The sequence below is a fragment of the Babylonia areolata genome, chromosome 15 (assembly GCF_041734735.1).
Source record: "Babylonia areolata isolate BAREFJ2019XMU chromosome 15, ASM4173473v1, whole genome shotgun sequence".
Lineage (NCBI taxonomy): Eukaryota > Metazoa > Mollusca > Gastropoda > Neogastropoda > Buccinidae > Babylonia > Babylonia areolata.
In genome coordinates this window covers 28835848-28857443 of record NC_134890.1, presented here as the reverse complement: position 1 = coordinate 28857443, position 21596 = coordinate 28835848, and the positions used below count along the sequence as shown (strand labels likewise).

Genomic DNA, 21596 nt, shown 5'->3' with positions numbered 1-21596 from the left:
ACCACTCGTGGTTTTAAACATATCACAGTGCTCGATGCTCTGTAATTCAAGCCTACTTTTGTGGAGCACTTTTAGGGTGTCAAATTAGTGTACAGTGGCTTCCTTCCCTTCAACAGTACACTCTTTTTTTCTTACTTTTTTTTTCTTTAAATAATTCCCAGCTCTGCACAAAATGTCATGTGTTCCAGGGCAGCAAGAAGCTTTGACACAATGAATGATGCATGAAGGTGAAGGGGGTGACTACTGAGAAGACAGCAGGAGGGGAGAATAAGATATGATCAAAACAAAGGTTTTAAGGGAGTGAGGAAGGGTAAAGGTAAAGAAACAGGGCTGTGGGATGGAGGGAGGAGTGTTCTATTTGAATGTGTTTGCCTGTGTTTCATCTTTTTTTTTATTTTGTTTGTGATTCTGTTGGTGGTGGTGGAGGTGTTTTTATTTTCTGATGTACATACTGAACACAATTATGTCCAATGATTTTATCAGCATGTCAAGTATCCAGCATATTACACTTCCCACTTGAGGCATATTATGTGGAGAGGCTCACAAAGCCTGACATGCATGTGTGGACAAACAACCTCTTGGTGCAACTAAAATTGTTATATTCAGCTTCTTCTCCGTATTATCAATTTCTTGGTACAGCATTATGCAGGAATGCTGTTTCTGTTTCATTTCATCGACTACAAAGAAAAAACAGAACCTGCAGAACTGCCTGAAGGTTGTCCTGGTGACACTCACCAAGCTGTGGACCTTTTGACCAGCCTTCAGATACAACAGAGAACAACTGAAATGGTAAAGCCATTCCAACTGTTTATCCCGTTCACATGAAATAAGTTTTAACACACAAGGACATGATTGTTTTCACGATTCTGACCTTTGAAGGCCACAAAAATATCATATTTGGTGACACAACACTTCAGATAAAATAATGTCATACTTATGTTATATCATTGTTACACAAGTTTATGAAGAAACCATTTTCTGCTGAGCACATTCCACGTTTGGAACTGGAAATACTTTATGTAGTTTGTGGCCCACATCCAAGAGGTTGTGTGCACATGTGTTTTCATCCATGCATACATGTCCATACAAGATTACAACTTACAAGAGTACGGCATTATCTATTTGTGTAGTACTGATTTAACACTGGGAAGGACATAGGGCGAGGAACACTTTAACTGAATTAACAGGACATCAAAATTCTCACCAAAAGAACTGACTTTTTCCTGAAGGTTTCTGCAACAGACTGTTCTTTGTCGCTCATCTCCATCTCTTGACAAAGACACGAGGGGTATCCTTCACTCAGCAGGTGCACGATCCAGTCTCTAAGTACTATCACTGGGACTGAACGTGGAAAAAAGACAGGTCGCTTTCCAAAGGTGCAGTCACAGCAGGTGACACAGCCCAGCAAGCCCAGTCTTCAGGCATGGGCAGTTGTGGGAACATGTGGTTACAAAGGCTTCTCTCTCTGACGGCTGGACGACAGCATGTTTAGTCCACAGTACTGACGGGAAGTGTCTGTCTCTTCCACCAGGAGTCCACCATCTGAAGACAGAAAAAAACACAACAACAAAAAACCACCAATGGACTACATCAACACTGTTCTTAACAGACCTCAATACTTTTTCATGTGTTTACACCTGTTTACGATGATAGCAACAACAATGACAATAATATAATGATAAGTCTAACAACTATGTGGATCCACTGCCACCACTTTGAATGGTCTGATTTACTGGATCCAGCTGTCAACTTTTTTCTTCTTTTTTTTTAATACTGTGTTTACACTTTACCTACCATTGGACTGTGACCAAGACTCCTTCATTTACAAAGGGTTTGTGACCCAAAAGCTTCTGAACTTTCCTCCTGTGGAACCTACACTACCTCTTTAGAAAGGTACTTGTACAGGTCTCTCTTCCTTTTTTGACTTCTTACAACAATGATGTCACCAGCTCCATGGTACAGCTAGCCAAACTATGAAAACCAATCCAAAAGTAAAGCCGACCTAAAAGTGGTTTGTTAATAACATGGACAATCTTCACTCAGAAACACCACAACCAACAAATAAATAGCAAAGCAATCCTGTCATAATTACCCATTTCTTTTTCAGGAATAACTGAAAAACTGAAAATAATAACTCAAGCTTATGTGAAGAGAAAATAAATCAACAGATACATGTCAACGGATCCACTCATTCTTGGAATTTTGGGTGCTCTGTTGTGTTATTGTTGGTTTTTTGTTCTGTTGTTGTTTTTTGCTCAAGGTCACCCACTGAGGAAAACAATTTATTGACTGTGCTTCTTTCTGGACAACTTTTGTTTCTGACAGTAGAGGTTCATGCCCTGGATCACTGAGAACGTAGGAATCAATTTTGGAATTAATTCTCATCACTATCAGAAATCACAATTTCAAAGAAATATCATTTGCAGTTGCACTTTCATCACTCAACAAAGTTAAGTATAAACTAATGTCATGCTGTAACTCAACTGTAAGTAAATTCGGCAACTGGCAATGTCCCTAGCCCTGCTGCAAGCTTTCTCCATGAAAGCAATGAGAGATTAAAATATTTCCTGAAGCAGTGTCTGAGCATTTTCCACCCTCCAACCGAGTTAATACACATGGAGATTGATTGATCACTGATGCATAATAATAATAATATTGACAACATCTGTCAATGCTATTACCTCACCTTAAACCATTCCTTCTTCTCCACTTAACTTTTCTCTTTTGTAAAACTCAATCTTTCATGATTGATATAAGTAATAAAATCAAGCCATCTCACTGTGCACACTTATCGTATGTGTTTTTAATGCAATGGTGTTTGAGTGTCTCGGCTAGTTATACAGTGTATAGATTTCTGGAATATGTGTGTGTGTGTGTGTGTGTGTGTGTGTGTGTGTGTGTGTGTGTATGCCTGTGCATGCATGTATGCGTGTGTAAGGTGCAATGTTTTCAAATGTATACAAGTTCATGTACGTGCGTGTACATAATTATGTACATGTATATATATATATATATATATATATATATATATATATATATATATATATATATATAATGAATGCAGACAGGGCCAGTCCAAGTGCACACACACACACTTATGAGGGAGACATACTGAACGACTGCTCACAAACCATAAACCACAAGTATATCAAGCGTACACCATTTCTCATGTTTGTTTTTGTTTGTTTTTTGTTGTTGTTGTTGTTTTTTGTTTTCCCCAGTGAAGAGAATGTCCTCATTGCTCATTTGTTACTAATGATCACTCCAAGTAAGACCATGAGAGAAACCTTGTTCTCCATTATCTTGAATCACATGGTGAAAAAAAAAATCTAACTCTAACCGTCACTACAACTAGTCAAAATATTCCCACAAAAAAAAGTTGCCTGGAATCCACATAGGAGTCTACAAACCCTGACTCAACATGCCTGTCAACATATCATGTCAACATGAGGAATCACCTGAACCAGAAGAGCGGAGAGGATGCCCATATCAAATTCTGTAACTTCCAAGTCGGAGTAATTGCTTTTGTGACACAGCTTGACACCTTGTCACTTACAAGCACATTTCAAAAAAAAAAAAAAAAAAATCTCACTCATAAACTCAATGTGCCAGACAATTCTTTCACACAATCACACCAAACAAAAATCATTTCTCAGTCACATGAACTTGATATGCCAGACAATTCTTTCACACAATCACACCAAACAAAAATCATTTCTCAGTCACATCAACTCAAAAAAGTATGTAACAGAGAACAAAATCCATCACTCCAAGTCCAATTCAGCAAGTCCATGCAAGTCCCTATCCGAGTGGCGGCTGCTCTCCATAGAAACAGTGTGTTGCCATAATCCTCCACCACCCCTATTTCCCTGGTTGCATTTATGGACACCTTACCTGAAACCTACAATCTTAAGTCTTTCAAAACAGCACATGCTGACAGGCTAAATATGCTCCCCAGTGAAAAATAACTACCAACATTCACTCAACCGAATGACATGGCACCCTGAGGTGGTCTGGTCTTCTCCCCTCTCCCTCCACATCCTGCAGAATCTAAAATCAATAGAAAAGGTCATCTGCCCGGCTGAACAGCCCTTGCTGGTCAATATTTTCTGCAGAACTGACAGTTCCCACTCATCCCTGGCATTAAGGACCCTGTTCAATACTTTTTTCTCCACCAATATATGCACAATAATGAAGTGGCCATGTTAGCACTACCACTTGCGTCTTGCTAATTTGAGAGAGAGAGAGAGAGAGAGAGAGAGAGAAGGGACAGAAATAGACACACAGAGGATCAGTTCACACTAACAAGCCCTTGTAATGGAAAGGGATGGGGAAGGTGGGAGGTGGGGTGAGGGTTAGGTTGCACTATTTTATCACAATAACAATCCCTAAGTGATGTCCTATTCCTGTTACAATATTAGTATGATGTTTCCCTTGACATTTTCAAAAGTAAGTTTCTCAAGTACTTTTTCCCTTGCAGATACAGACTGAGTAAAGTTTGACATCAGCACCTATCAGAACAGAAAAAAGTTTCTGAACAGAGCCAGAGGGTTAAAAAACAAAAACAAAACAACAACAACAAAAACAAAAAGATACCAGTTTGTAACCCAGACAAGATCCCACCTTTTAATGAAGCAGACATTACTAGATTACATAATAACAATGATGACATTAAAACCGTCAGCAAATGTGACTGGCGTATCTGTGTAAATTGAGTCAATGAGCCAACGAATCAAAGAAAACAAAGAAAGAAAAAAGAAAAAAAGATCTGTTGTGTGGTGTGCAGTTTACCTCTCAGTAATGGTGATGCTGGTTCAACCAGAATGATTCAAGGGATGCAGGCGAAAATGTGATGGAAAAGGGAAGCAATCAATAAAGCCTGGTCCCTGTCTTTCTGAGTCCAAGACATAAAGACAGAGGAGCACACAGAGAACTCAACTGCTCCCAAGACAGCTCTGCCTGCATTGCTCTGTGTCCCCCACAGTAACGGAGATACAGCGATTCTCTACTCGTGTACTTGCTGCCAGGAAAGCGTGGTGGAAGTTGTTTCTTACTTTGTCTACAGACAATGATCCTACAAATAAAATAAAATAAAATAAAATTAAATTAAAAAAAGCTAAAAATTATTCCTGGAATCCACTTCCGGATGCCTACTTCATTTCTTTGTTCTGTTCTGAATGCCTGTTTTAAAGTATTTTATTCCTCTGTTCTGCATGCCTGTTTCACTACTCAGTCCTGTTCTGCATATGTTCCTTTCCTCTGCTCTGTTCTGTATACAGGTTCTTTTCCTCTGCCCTGTTCTGTAAGCATGTTTCTTTCCTCAGTTCTGTTCTGTAAGCATGTTTCTTTCCTCAGTTCTGTTCTGTATGCCTGTTTCTTTACTCTGTTCTGTTCTGTTAGCCTGTTTCTTTACTCAGTTCTGTTCTGTAAGCCTGTTTCTTTACTCAGTTCTGTTCTGTATGCCTATTTCTTTACTCTGTTCTGTATGCCTGTTTCTTTCCTCAGTTCTGTTCTGTAAGCATGTTTCTTTACTCTGTTCTGTATGCCCGTTTTTGTTTTTTGTTTATTTGTTGTTGTTTTTTTCTCGAGGCCTGACTAAGCGTGTCGGGTTACGCTGCTGATCAGGTATCTGCTTGGCAGATGTGGTGTAGCGTATATGGATTTGACCGAACGCAGTGACGCCTCCTTGAGCTACTGATACTGTATGCCTGTTTCTTTCCTCTGTACTGTTCTGTACGCCCATTTCTTTCCCCAGTTCTGTTCTGTATGCCTATTCCTTTCCTCAGTACTGTTATGTATGCCCGTTTTTTCTTCAGTTCTGTAACGCCTGTTTTACTTCAGTTCTGTTCTGTATGCCTGTTTTATTCTTCAGTTCTGTTGTAAATGCCTTTTTTTTTTTTTTTATTCCATTGTTCTGTATCAGTGTATGCCTCTGTCAGTCTGTGTGTGCTTAGTTTGCTAGACCCATTGTACATCTGGATTATGTGTGTTTTGTAAAGCATCCAGAGCAGTTTTCTGGATATATATATATATATATATATATATATATATCATACATAAGTACCTGGCTGGAAGTACCCATTATTCTTATTCTTGTTACTATGTCTTGACACCAAACTCCCTCATCCTATTGTTTGCACACTGCAAGCCAAGTTTCCCACATTTATCACCAGCAGTTTCTGAGACAAGGAATAGGCTAATACATTACACACACTGTACATATCCTGTTACCCTGCTAAAACAGGTTAGCCATATTTCACTTCCAATGGCGCTGCATGCCAAGCAATATCTTTCCATAACCATCCAGCAAACACAGATTTTAAAGTGACCTTCTGCAAGCCTGTACACATGAAGGGAATACACATTCACAAAAAGATTTTCACACCACTGTAGGAATCACTGAGGAGATTTGCCTTTCACAGAGACATTTATTATGTTGTAGTTGTATGGGCCCTTTCTCACAGCTGCACGCCTGCCATTGACAAACAGCCTGTGCACTTTTCCATACACCTCATTCAACATATTACTCCCCACAGGATACATCAATTTGTGACATGCAACCTCTTCACTATGCACTTTTGTCATGTTTTCTGAATATTCTGTGAGTGCAACAACACTGACATTTTTAAAGACATGAAATAAGCAACCATTCTAATCCAGGAATGCCTGACAGTCAATTATGGCTTGTACACAACTAAGCTGATAACTACTTTAAGAAAGTACACAAATATTTTACCACTTCTAAAAAGGTGGAAAACTGTAAATGCAGAGAGAGAGACAGTGAGATCAAGTGTGAAACAGGTCCTGAGAGACACTGAGAAAGAGAGGGGGAGACAGGGCTAGCTGTGTGCAACGCAGGTAGTCATGGAGACTGGAAACATCACCCACCCCACCCCCTCCCTGCCCATCCACTCACAGATGCCCATTCACACCCCTTTCCCCCACCACACACTGCCAGGACTGGAACCCCATACCAGAACCCGCAGGTAGGAAAAAAGCCTGATGCAGCAGGGCCACTCAACCACTGTGGCAGACACATATTGTTTCCCTGTCCTTGCAGTGGTCAGTCAGCTGGTTTGCTCAGTCTGCAAGGACTGGGAGACAAGACAGGAGAGAGAAGGCGTGCGAGGAAGGTGGGGGTAGTGGTCAATGGATGGTGGTCAGAGAACGAGAGAGCAGGTGTCTGCAACTGCCTGATGAATGGGAAAAACCCAGTGGAAATGGCCATACAGGCAGAAAGTGCTGAACAGGTTGACCATGTTTCTATCTGTTAATGTTATGAGAGTGAGTGAGTGACCATATGAAAATAGCAGATGTTGAAAAGGTGTGGCAATGGAAGTGGATTTAGGCTGAGGCAGCAGAATTTGACAGTCATTTCTAACGGGGAAAAGAATATCTAAAAATATTTTGAGTGATTATAATAATTACTAAAAATGAATCAATAAGAATTCTGCGAGTACAAAAATCATGTGTGTGCGAGCATTAAAAAAATTTGTTTGCTTGTGTGCGCACTGTGTGGAAATGGAAAAGGATGTATGATGAGGTTGCAGAATTCAACACACATCTGTCTGGAAAAATAAAACCATGCATTATTTTGAGTGGTCAAAACAATTCACTCAAAATCTATTGATACCAATTTTGAGAGCTCACAAATCATGTGTATACAAGTGTGTGTGTGTGTGACTGTATGTGTGTGTGTGTGTCACTGTATGTGTGTGTGTCACTCTGTGTGTGTGTGTGTGTGTGTGACTGTGTGTGTGTCACTCTGTGTGTGTGTGTGTGTGTGTGTGTGTGTGTGTGTGTGTGTGTGTGTGTGTGTGTGACACTGTGTGCATGCGTGTGCATGTGTGTGTGTGTGGGGGGGGGGACACTGTGTGAGACTGTGTGTGTGTGTGTGTGTGTGTGGGCGCGTTGTGTTCCCTCACATTTTTCTCTCTTACTGAAAAAAAAAAATCTTCACACTCTATTGATACAGCATCTTCTTAGTGTTTTTAACAATCATATGGGTAGACACTCTCTTGAGCCTCTCTGAAAAAATTAACAAATCATATCTTTCTTTTCACCAATGTTTTCCTGTCCATTACCAGGTGAACAAAAATCTTTGTGTTAAAGCTTCTATCAATATAGCTCTTTTTTTAATATCTTTTTAAAAAAATATATAAAAAGTTTTTTAAACCCTCACAAACCACTGGACTGTCTTTTTCTCAGTCTCTTCTGCTTATTCTGTATTTCTTAACCTATTCCACCCTGGGTAGTTTACAGCCTCAGCAAGCTTCCATGCCATACTGACGCAGAAAAATCACAGAAAATATATGCTGTTTTTCCACCACAAAGGTGTGGACAAATCCAGAAATACTGTAGATGTTAGTCCCCTTTCCTTGTGGTTTATACATATGAAGGAATGTGAAAACCATTAATAATGACACAAATTTTGACCGGGAGGGCTTTGGGTTTTTTGTATACTTTCTTTTCCCTGCCTGACAAGCCATGTCATTTAAAAATAATAAACCCTGCATATACCACAATCATGACTGTGTGAACGTCAGATAAATGCATAGCTGTCCATTGTACTGAATGCATTGTAAATCAATATGGCAAGCACATAGAGCTCAAAAGTACATGCTACAGCAAGTCTTTATATAAATATGCAGATATACATATGTGGTGATGTACCTCCTCCTGTACTTTATTAGGGACAGAAACAAAGAAAAGGGAGAAGCAAAGCTTAGCAATCTGATGTCATCATGGTCAAAATGTATCAAGGCTTCCTTTATCATTTGGCAACAGTTGTTGAAGCTGGAAACTTTGCAGTGGAAGCTAAGTTTTCCCTTAGTGAGTTTGTCTTTCAGACTTTTTTCATTTCCTGCAAAATTTTCTGTTATCAGTCAAATTTTCAAGTCCACATAAAAATCCTGCAAAATACAATCATTTGCTGAGCTTTGAGAGTATCTTATTCTAATAATATGAATTTATATATATATAATACATGTGTGCAGGCATGTGTGTGGAGATGATAGACCCACACGCTTGGGTGTGTGTGTTCTTTTTACTCTTCAACCCGAGAGCAGAGAAGACAGGGTGGAACACAATTTGAAGAACACTCACACTTCCCTAACATGAAAATGTGATGGGAACTGCTTTTCAGATTTCAACCTACATTCTGAAACAGTTTACAAAACAGCTTGAATTCAAACTTAACAGCTTCATTTCAGACTCAGTTCTAAAATGTTCAGTCCAACACAAATTGTTGAGTGGAGTGATGACCTAAAGATAACGCGTCCACCTAGGAAGCGAGAGAATCTGAGTGCACTGGTTCAAATCACGGCTCGGCCGTCGATATTTTCTCACCTTGACCTTGAACGGTGGCCTGGACACTAGTCATTCGGATGAGACGGTAAACCGAGGTCCTGTGTGCAGCATGCACTTAGTGCATGTAAAAGAACCCACAGCAACAAAAGGGTTGTTCCTGGCAAAATTCTGTAGAAAAATCCACTTCGATAGGAAAAACAAATAAAACTGCACGCAGGAAAAAATACAAAAAAATGGGTGGCGCTGTAGTGTAGCGACACTCTCCCAGGGGAGAGCAGCCCGAATTTCACACAGAGAAATCTGTTATGATAAAAAGAAATACAAATACAAATTTCTGAAGTAAAATCTGTAAATTATTATAATTTTTATCTTAATCTTGATAAATTGAGCTTTATCAGCTTCACCTATACTCAGAAAGACAATTCATCAACTTAACTGATAGTGCTTCAATAGAATGTCCTGTGAATGTTTGAGAAGTCTTCTGCATGAGCAATTTCCTGATGAAATACCTTTGCAGAATGTGTTCTATAACTTCTAGGAATTCTCACCAGACATCAACCCCATCTCTACAGCTTTGCCTTTAAAATCTATGATTTGTTTAATTCAACATGTTCAATTCGGTTGCTTCTGGTCCATTTCTATCACTGCAGGTTAATCTGGAGCACTTCCAAAGAGCAGTGTCAATAATGTACAGCAAAACAAATGTTCAAACTTTCAACTTTCCCGTTTAAACCATTACCCCTTCGTCTGTTCTGGTTACACATGTTAAGTGTTGTCAGTTACCCCAAAACCCTTACACTCACCACCTGCCCTCCATTTCTCATCCCAACCATGAATTGCCAAACACAGACTGGCTCAGATAAAAGCCACCCCCTGCTTTGCACCTATAGCTTGACAAACTCCCATAGTCAGGACTTCAGTCCCAGATTTTCACTTACAATTCAGCCCTTTCAGCCCTTTCCCAATCTCCAGGCATGAGTACACACTTCTCTTCACAGCTGCACCCCACCCTTCCCTCAACTCCTCTTGCCCTCAACCCTACTCCTGAACAATGAGCAGAACATTATCATGGATGACTCTGGAGGTGAAGAAGTAGGCTGCATATCATTGTCCACAGTTGTTTTCTCTTTACATACCTGGTTATGGAGAAATACATAATTTTCATCTTGTCTGTCAGGGCGCTATGCCTCCTACATTCCTCTTCCTCACAAGTTCAAGTCTGGCACTTTGACAAATTTGGGTTTTGTCCAGGTTTGAGGCCAATCAGTTTGTTATTTCTGGCATTCCAGCACACTGAAAATTTCAGGTCCATTTAGCTATGGACTTCTCAGAGGAAATGCTGAGCTGAACTGTTTGGAATTGACATTTGGAAGTTATGGAGACATCAGATTTAACATACAACATGGCTAAGAATTAAGATGAATTAAATCCATTTTGTTTGATTTTTCTTCTGTTTGATTAAGGCTTGTGTGGAGCCAATTAAGTGTTCATAGCTGACAGAACTCAATACCACATCTCATGTCAAGACTAAGAAGGTGGGCTTTTTTTTTTTTTTAACACACACATACACACACACACGCACGCACACACACACATATCAACCTAAACTTTTTTTCAAAAGGGTAATTAATGATCTGCTCACTACCATGAATGATTACTGCTTTTGATATAAACCATTACTCTTATAACTCATCTCATTTGCACTTTCTGCATTTCAGATGCACTCCTGTTACAATTCACTTCCGGTCTGGTTGCCTTCTGTTTATTTGTGTCCGCGGTTCTCAATGTCCAATAGTGCTTGAATATATTGTGGGACCCATCCTCTATCTTCACTTGTCCTGTCTCATTATGCCATGGCTCACCACAAATACTCTGGTCATATCCAGCTCTTTATAATTTATGTCTGTTCATCCTGAATGGATGCAGGACATCATAGCATCAATGCAGACACCCATCTCCAATGTTCAGTTGTGAATCCAAAACAAACAGCTACTTTTTTTTTAGTAACAAAAAACAACAACAAAACAAAACAAAGAACTAAAATAAATGCTACTGTAAAGTTTCCAAACACCAGGGTAACCTTGTTCCTTTTTTAATCACAGGTCTAAATCAGGTTTTAAAAAATTCATATTTCAGCTTCTGTTTGCAACCATGGTGTGATTCTTTATCAAAATCTTTCTTTCCAATGGCAAACTCCTTATCATGTGCAGATGCTGTTATCTAAAAGGTCTGCAAGATTAGCTTTGTCACATCCTCAGCCCAAAGGTACAACTAAAACTCTTGTCTGTGCTTGATTCTCTTAGAGCTTAGATTACTCATTTACTAGTACTGCAACTCACTTGTACCACATCACATGGCAGCTCATGGCAGCTCCTTCAGCAACTCCAGTAAGAAGATAGGAGTGTCAACTGTAATATGTAATTTATACAGTTCATGTTATTATCCAGCACCCAGGTCTGACAAAATTTCTCCTGGCCTTTTGAACCTGCACTGGTTCTTGTTGAAAAAGAAATAATTCACAATTTCACTAATTTCAAAACCCTCTGATTCTTTGAATCAAGTTTTCCTCTTCAAATCAAGCACTCTGGTTCATATCTGTCCGTAAAATATGTGGTAAAATTATAAATTTTCTTCTGTTTCCCCCAATTCATTTGGGTTTGTCATTATCAATTGCTGAGCATGTGTATGTGTATTGTGCATGTGTGGTGTTTAATTGTAAATTGTGTTTGTGTGCATTTGCAGTGGGTGAGGTTACTTTGCCAATGGTCTTTTTTTACTCTTTTTTTTTTTAAACATATCCTGAACTTATAGCATGTACTTTGTATCTCTTCCATGACAAGCACTCTGGGTTATTACTGTTATTATCTTTGTTTTGATTATATATTATTAATTCAACTTTAACCAAAATCACTGTGCATAAAACTTCAAACAGCTCATTTCAATTGAAGTATCCCTTTGTTCTTTTTGCTGGTTGACACACAATCCAAACTGGCTGCTGCATCTAGATGTATACCTCATCTTTTTTAAATACTTTTTCTACAATTGTCTGATTTTTGAGTGTTACATCTGCAACACATACTGACACACACACACACTACAACACACACACACACACACACACACACACACACACACACAAACACTCTCCACAACCTCATTTAAGTTTATTCCAAAACCATTCCCCATCCCCTCAAACTCTGTGACCGAAGGGGAATTGGAATTTGAACCTAGGTCAAAGAAAGAAAGGAGCTATTGAAATCATGCAGGCCACTGAATAGAAAGGAAGGTGAAATGGTTTGGATGAATAGGTCCCTGGTTCCCCACTACTATGGCTTTGTGTGTGAACAAAGACCTGAGAGTGGGAACCCCCTTCCCTTTTCTTCTCCTCCCCCTTTTCTTACAACACAACTCCATGTCAGGTCTGAAGGGAAGGCTGTATTAAACTGTTCCATCTGGAAACTAGGCCCAAGGCACAGACAGCCATGTGGAGGAAGATTTATATGAGTGGACTGTGGGTGTATCATCATTTCTTCATGATGACTTCATACAGAGAGCCAAAAATACATTTTTATTTGTCAACTTAGTAATAACTTCTTTTATTCCTCATGCGGCAAGTGACTGTAAGATCTGTAGTCAAAAGCTCCCTCCTCTATCTTGACACAGAAAAAAAATTGACAGAGCAAAGTTTTCTCTTCTTTTAGTTTTACAAACAAGCAAACAAAAACAAAAAAAACTACATTATCTATTGCTCATTCACCTGTTTCTGTGCCTATTTCCAGTCTGTTCTGTAATCATATTTAGCACTTTTTCCAGTCTCACACGTGATAAGTATTGGTTAACTGAATGCAGAAACTCTTTAGCATGGAAAAACTGGGGCATCATAAATCATTTCAACTTGTAACAGGGCATGTTCATTATACACTAGCTGCAGTAACCTTGACCTTTAACCATGACCTTTTAAACAAATCGAAGTGCTGTTTTGGCCACAACCAATTATTGTACAAAAGTTGATGAAAGCTTTTTTTTTTTTTTTGCTTTTTTCTTAACATCCTTCATCATTTTGGATATTTCTAATTCCTTTTTTTTCCATGATGCCATGTTGCGCTCTGACCTTAACACTCTTCTTCTTCTTCTTCTTCTTCCCCATGACTACCGCCTTCATCATTGTGAAGATTCTGTAGACTCTAGAGAGATGTTTGCTTACTGTGACTATCATGCTCTATAATTGAGCGGACTGGAAACCCCCACCCAACCTAGCAGTAACACCCTGACAACACAAGCACAGACTAAAATAATTCAAAGTTCACAAACATTTATTCAATCACACATTTATTCAATCACACACATAAACTTTAATAAATGGAACGGTTTGCCAGACAGTGTTGTGACTGCCCCAACCATGTCATCTTTCAAGACTAGGTTAGACGCTCATTGGGCTAACTCTCCAAGTATTTATGATCCAGTATGCTATCATTAGGCCACGCATGCTGGTATACTGTATCTAATTGAACAACGAACAGGCCTTCACAGGCCTCAAATGTCTGATTCCAGTTAAAGTTCAAGATTAATAATACAATAACTACAATCCCAGCAGCAGTAAAGTTACACTGAAATAATGAGCAACTGGATGAATAAACAAACACACATACTAAATAACAAACCACACAAACTTGAAGACACTGCCGTCTAGCAGCAACCAGTTCGGAGACTTATCAGTGAACTTTGGACACTTCATAAATAACTAAATTAATAAAACAAGCGCTGCACAACACAAGTGGAAAACGACGACTTGGCCGGTGAAGACTGAAGAAAGTTGGAGACGACGAAACTGGGTGTACGTAAGCCAACAATGACACTGATGAGAAGAGGGCAGCGGGAATACACAATCCAACAGGCAACTGGAGCACCAACGCTACCAGGCCCACAGGCTGAAGGGAAGTGGAAGTGCTGCCAACTGCCAACCGGGTACTACTACCCTGACGCTGGAAACGAACACGGACACATGTCCAGCAGGGCACTCTTACCCTCCTGGCTGGAGCACACAACACAGAGCATGGCCACCCGGAGGAAAAGCGATCTTTACATGAGGGTGCCAACCGGGCAAAAAAGCCCTCAATCCAACCAGGCACGACCTTCGTCTAAGAAGGCCGCTGGCGCAAAGCCTCAAAAAGTGTCAGTGACAGAACAGAGCTCTGACATGAACCTCTGCTCAACAGTGACAGGAACGCAAAAACAAGACAACAATTTACACGAGAAAACGTAGAACCGGGAGCTACACACACAAAAATGACAGGCCAGTTGCGGAGAGTAAATGGGGACTGGCAAGTTCGAAAAAAAATTCCATATGTGATTGTCATAAGTTGTGACAGTGACTAATGAAACGAAAACTGCACAGTTTGATGAAGATTTTGCACAAAAAATATATTTGTAACTGCACTGTTCACAGCACAAGTTTTTCCAATTAATATGAATTATCAACATATCCTGTATTGTGACCTGGACTTTTAATTTCTACTGTCACCATAGCCGAAGTTTCAGGAAAATGAGATTAAGCGTCATGAGACATTCCAATGGGCTTTTTTTTTCATTTTGTCAAATACTGACCTTGACCTTTGACCTCACACCTAGCTTGAGCACACCTAGCTTGAGCCAACATCTTAAATTTGATGAATGGACGCCTTGTTGCACAGTTCCAAAATGAAACAGGCCTCCACAGTACTTAGCATTGTTATCATCCTCATGCTCATTCACCAAATACAGTTTACACTTGTTAATTTTACATTTCTCAATTTTATAACTTTACAGTTTCCTTTTTTGTGTGTACATGTGTGTGGAAAACCTGTTTAACACTCACATACTGGTCTATTAAATTTTATATCCTGCTGTCATGCATAGTGATCTCAAGTTCAGTTTCTCTCCACTTCCATGCTTGTGAGAAGTTCCTACAACTACAAGCCTGGTGATGCAGCAGAATTCAACAAACAAATTTCTGTCCAGGAAAAAAGGTTCACTTTAATTTGAGTCAAAATGTATCAATGAGAATACATTATTTTAAGAAAATAAGAGCTCATAAATCATACACACACACACACACACACACACACACACACACATATATATATATATATATATATGTGTGTGTGTGTGTGTGTGTGTGTGTGTACATTGTGCATGTGTGTGGGAGGTGAGGGGGTGCAAAATATGGATAAAGAGAAATTAACCTCTCTACAGTGTGGTAGATGTTGTGTTTGTGGATCATGGCCAAAGAAAGAGGAGGCAGAACAGAGACAAAAGAGAGAAGTAAAAAGAGGGCAAAGGGGGAAAAATTGAGAGAAAAGAAAATCTAATGTAGACAGAAGATTAGACAGCCATTTTAATTGTTATGCATAACAGACAGAGACACTAACCTAGTAATCGTTCTACAAACTTAACAAAGACTAGAGGTGCTTGTTAAGCACAGTCAGCCTATAGATCTAGAAATGTTATGTTCATTCACACTGATATTATTTTCTTATGCTCTTGATCATTGCATAATCAACCTTTTCTTCTCCCATTTATTCACCTTACACTGCCTTCATTTGTGCTGATAACAAGAAAAAGAGCACAAGGAAAACTGAAGACTACTGTGATCCCTATTGATTTAAGTTTTATACTGTGATCCCTATTGATTAAAGTTTTGTAACGCTAAATTATTGTAATCCATGGCTATTTTGTCAACTGAAGCTCTGCAATATAGCTTGTTTCCCATGCTGATACTGTGCGAGTCATGCTGTACTGATGTGAAAGATAATGGAAAAGTCTGGCTGTCCCAGCAAGAGAGTTCATCACAACTGCACAGCAGTTCTAAGAGGGTATGATGGCTAATGTCCTGAATGATGGCAACAAGTCTGAAGCCTTCCCAGTGATGAAAGGTGTGAAGCAAGGATGCATTCTCACCCCTACACTCTTTACCATGGTCTTCTCTGCTCCACTAAATGACATCTTCCATACCTGCCAGGATAGTATAAACATCAAATACAGGACTGACAGTGGGCTATTCAACCTCCGGTGCCTGCAAGCCATTACAAAGGTAAAGTAGTTCATCATCATCAGAGACTTATTTGCTGATGACTGTGCCCTCAATACCAGCACAGAACAGAAAATGCAGCGAGAAATGGTCTACTTCTCACAAGCCTGCGACAACTTTAGTCTCACAATCAGCACCAAAAAGACAAAAGTTATGAACCAGCCCATACCTGGAAAGCCCTACAAGTAACCACATATCACAGTAAAGGGACAGAAGTTATAGACAGTTGACAGCTTTACCTGTCTAATATCTGGGCAATACTCTTTCACAAGCGATACACATTGATGCTGTGATCAGCAACTGAATTGCTAAAGCCAGTGTCGCCTTTGGGAGACTGCTTGAGAATGTATGGGAGTGGAGAGGACTCAGCCTTACCACCTAGCTGAAGGTCTACCAAGCAGTGGTATTCGCCACCCTTCTCCCAGTTTGACGCTGTGTTACCCTTGTACATTATAGTGGTGGTGTGTCCATCGAGATCGATGATGACCATCGTTGTCATCCAGATGGGGGATGGGGGGAGGGTGGTGGTGGGGTGGGGGGAAGGATGCTCATGAGTCTATCTGTGAGTGCGCAGATGGCTGAATAGTCCAATCTGCGCATGAAATGTTCGCTGACAGTTGGGGCAGACAAAGACAGGCATATCATTGTCAGGGAGCTTGTTTGCCCGTGACTTTCTGGCCTGCCTCTTCTGAACAGCTGCAGCAGTCCTGTTGGCCTCGCACAACTTGGCGCCTTTGTGCACAACAGCGCGCCATTTGTTACGGTCCACTGCAGATTCCTCCCAGGAGTCAGGGTTGATATCAAACGCTTTCAGAGAGACTTTCAGAGTATCTCTGAAGCGCTTCTTCTGACCTCCGTGTGATCTCTTCCCTTGTTGCAGCTCACCATAGAAGAGCCTTTTGGGCAGCCGATGGTCTGGCATGCGCGCCACGTGTCCAGCCCAGCGAAGCTGGGACTGCATCAGGATGGTGAAGATGCTGGGAAGGGTGGCTTTTGCGAGCACCTCTGTGTCTGGGGTCCTGTCTTGCCACTTGATGTTCAGTAGCTTCCTGAGGCATGTTGTGTGGAAGTGGTTCAGCTTCTTGGCATGTCGTTGGTACACTGTCCAAGTTTCGCAGCCGTACAGTAGTGTGGGGAGAACTACTGCTCTGTAGACCTTTAGCTTGGTCTCAAGACTAATGCCTCTTCTGTTCCAGACATTTGCACTGAGTCTACCAAGCAGTGGTATTCGCCACCCTTCTCCCAGTTTGACGCTGTGTTACCCTTGTACATTATAGTATACATGTATTGTATAACAACATTTAAATGTGTATAATATACCGGAAATTTCTTCCTAAAATTATGTTTAAGTAACATACTTACCGTGACCCACTAGTACAGACTCCAGCAGGCGTCTGACATTCCTGTCCTGTGCAAACTACTACCCGCCTATGCGGAGAAAACGGAAGTAGCTGCTGCTGATAACCTCCCTAAGTGGGTTACCTCCCCTGTGTATCCCTGACTAGCGCCCTCTTTTTCCGGCAGCCATCTTGAATCCTGTTCCTGTGCTCTTCATACGGCTAAGTTTGTGTGTCTCTTAGAACAACGGCAGATATAATGTAAGTTGGCCAAAGTGCTAATATCTTCACCGTTGGAAAATAAAGATTCATTCATTCATTCATTCATTCTGTTTACCAGCAAGACCTGGACTGTCTGCAGTAGACATGCGAAACTGGTCAACCACTTCCAGTTGAGCTCCCTCCTCAGACTTCTCAACATACAATGCTAGGAGTGGGACAAAGTTCCAGACACAGAGGTCCTGAACAGCCCTAGCTAGATGGGTTAGCCATGTTGTCAGGATGTCTGACAACTGACTGCCAAAACAGCTGCTGTATGGAGAGCTGAACCATGGCAAGAGCTTAGTTGGGGGGCAGAAGAAACACTTCAAAGACTGTCTCCAAGTGTCCCTCAAAGACTTCAACTTCAATCTCAGTAGATTGGAATCCCTTGCTCTGGACTGCCCAACCTGGCGAAGCAAGAGCACTGAAGGAGCACATGCAGCATGACAACAGATAACTGCAGAGGATCTGAAGAAACGCGGTACATGCAAGGCACAAGCTTCCTCCACTTCCACTGCAGCACCAATCCAAGTGTCACACATGTGGGCAAGCTTTACAGGCCTGGAGTGGCCTCACCAGTCATTTCCAGACCCACAGTAACAGATCCTCCATCTGATGCTTAAGTCATGGTCATATTCAACTCTGATGGACCAACAACTGATGTGGCCAAGATGGCTTTCAGACTTTCTAAAGATTCTGGGTTCACACCCAGTAATGTTAATGCCTTAATCCCCTTTGTGTGTATAAATCACATGCACACAATAAGCAAACACATTAAAACAATAAAAGAACATGTAATCCATGTCAGGACTGCAAGATCTTGAAGGTGTTATATGGAATTGCAAAATTAGCAGCATCTACCAACCCCAACAAGAATCAAAAGCAACTGGATGTTGGTTGTGCAATATAAAGAAGGGGAGGTAGAGGGGAGACAGGGTGAGCAGAGAGAGGGACTCTGGGAGAGAGAAGGGGGGGGAGAGAGCATGGAGGAAAACATGTGCAAACAAGCTTACAAGTCAACAACACTTATGATTTTACACATGGCTTTGAAAATGTGACTCCAGAGATTTGATGTGGCGGAGAACAGTGACTGACAAAAGTTTACCATGTGCCCTTCTGATTTAACACTGCATTTAACAACAATAATAATAATAGAGAATCTGTGTGTGTGTGTGTGTGTGTGTGTGTGTGTGTGTGTGTGTGTGTGTGTGTGTGTGAGTCTCTGTGTGTCTGTCTGTTTGTCTGTGTCTGTCTGTGTATGTGATATACAACTAAAACATGTGCAGGTCTGTGTATGCAACTCCAAATAGGGTACGCCAATGTGGAATCCCACACCTCTTTTGACCATGTACGCTGACTTGGCCAGCAAACTGCATCATGTTTAATTATATATATATGCTTTCAACTGATTCAACTTCGTTCCGGTAAGAACCAAGTCTTCGAAGTTATACACCAAACCACACACGTCATACTTCACTGAAATCGTGCGTCTGCATCCGCTAAGCAGCAGACGACTGTTCTATTTTTGGCTCTTGGCAACACTGCCCTGTGGCGTTAATTTGAGCAATAATGAACAATACTGCCGATGTAATACAGACTTGTTCAATCATCTATCATCCTCGGCAAAATGTCTCTCTCCTCAACAAAAACAAGGCACGTGTTTCGTCGGGGCAACCTAAATTAAGTTTCAAGAGGTACAAATTCTCTTAACTTCAATTTGCACAATGCGATTTTCACCTGGAGATTGGACTCACCTTAAACAGATAGATCGGTACCTCCAATGCCGAGGAAATGCTGATTTGTCCTTTGCCAAAGCAACACTGATCAAACAGTTCTTCGTGTTATAATGTGCATAAGTCACGCTAAAGATAGTCGCGATCTTTGTCGCCCACCGCCATTCATGTTCCCATAAGCTGCGAAGGCTTCCTGAATAACTGGGATTGGTTCATTGTTTCAGATGGGGGTGGAAGGACTGTCTGTCAGCTATTCAGACAGGCTGGTCTTCATACAAATAATTCTTCTTTTTCTTGACTAATAATAAGAACATGAACTTAATGAATTGAGTATCATACTAAAAACATTTGGCTTGATGTTTGATAACTTTACGCATATCTTTTATTTGCATGCATTCCGTAAACCCTCTGTGTTGACCAATACACCCCCTTCGGCACAGTATAATTTCATATGCATGATGCATATCACGTGACGACGTCATGCGTCAGAGTCGCGCTCTCAGGCAGTTGCAGCATTGCATTTGCTTGGAGAAAAATATATACCCAGCCCAAAATTATGTCACAACATGTTGCACCGTTGTAGGTTGCGTTGACCTGAAACCGAGTGTATGATTATCAAAGGAACGGGACCAAAAAACAGCCCCAGCTCGTTCGTTTTCACATTATTAGCCTAACGGCCTCGATCAGCACTGCTGTGGAAGATATGACATGAACGATAATATTCGCATAAGATCGCGAATATAACATCACGCTGGGAAGCTTAACTAGGTCAGTTATTCAGCCAACCTTGAAAAAGAGCAAAACCAATGGTGGCGGATAAACTCGGACACCCGCTGTCACCGCGCTCCAGTCTGGCTGCTTGATTTCAATGTTGGCACGAGGATTAATCGATACATTGGGGGATACTTTTTGTTTCGCATCAGGCCTGCGGGAAGGGCAAGGACGTTCAGCTTTCCATGTCAAAAAACAATGGTCAAGCCATAACTAACTTTATTTTCTTGGTCTGAATGCTGTGATATCGTCTTTCTCCGCTTTCTAGGTCCATGTCTCTTGCCAAGGTTCAAGTTGGTAGCCTAATCCCTATATTTGCTTTTTTTCTTTCTTTCTTTGTTTTTTTGTTGTTGTTTTTTCTTTTCGTTAAGTACGTCCGTCAGTCAGTCATTATTACTGATTTACTTTCCCACTTCACTGAGTCCCGGCAGTTTTGCAGGTTGTGAACCAACACGGGCAGTTCATCAGCCAGGCATCATAGTTGCTGGGAAAAATCACCCACGGCTGATCTGATTATGCTTCAAATACATTAATTAAATTTTCTCATTGACAGGCTTTCTCGGTCTCACTGGCAGTGAAGCAGACATGAAGGCTCACAGACTGTTGTGTGTACCATGGCCTCTTAATTGTCTACGATGTAATAATTAATTGCAATGTTTTAAAAGCGAATATGTGAACTCAGTGCTTTTATTTGAGAATATATGTTTTTAATCAAGTAAACCGCGCGCGCGCGTGTGTGTGTGTGTGTGTGTGGGGGGGGGGGGGGGGGGGGGGGGTGCGGGTGTGTGCTGATTATCTGGTTGTTGTTTTCCGCAATTTATTCTTATCTTACCTTTCTATTATAATCAATGTGCAATATAGTAGGCTATGCTTATAATTATATTCAAAATAATGTTTCTTAATTCTCTCTGTTTTTACATTAAGAATACCAGTTATTACCTGCAGTGTGTGGATGTATGTATGAAACGGTGTATGTGATATTTTTTTTTACATTTGTGTCTTCGTAATATTCGTAAAAGCTGTTGTTGACTTTTACATTTATGTTTCCCATGTTATTTACTTGTATATGTTGTGATAATGCACCTGACCAAATTTCTCCAGTTGGAGATAATAAAGTTA

General features: G+C 40.6%; 1 protein-coding gene across 2 annotated transcripts in view; it reads right to left on the bottom strand.

Annotated features, from left to right (window-relative positions):
* Window positions 1–19899, bottom strand: part of LOC143290534 (uncharacterized) — a 43625-nt gene extending 23726 nt beyond the window's left edge. Inside the window, exons 1-2 of one of the 2 annotated variants that reach the window (XM_076600059.1) lie at window positions 19728–19899; window positions 1205–1542 (exon numbers count right to left, since the gene is read on the bottom strand). The gene's annotated coding sequence lies outside the window, so the exon portion shown is untranslated. The remainder of the gene's footprint in view (window positions 1–1204; window positions 1543–19727) is intronic. The other variant, XM_076600058.1, reaches the window with a different exon arrangement.
* Window positions 19900–21596: the final 1697 nt, after the last annotated feature.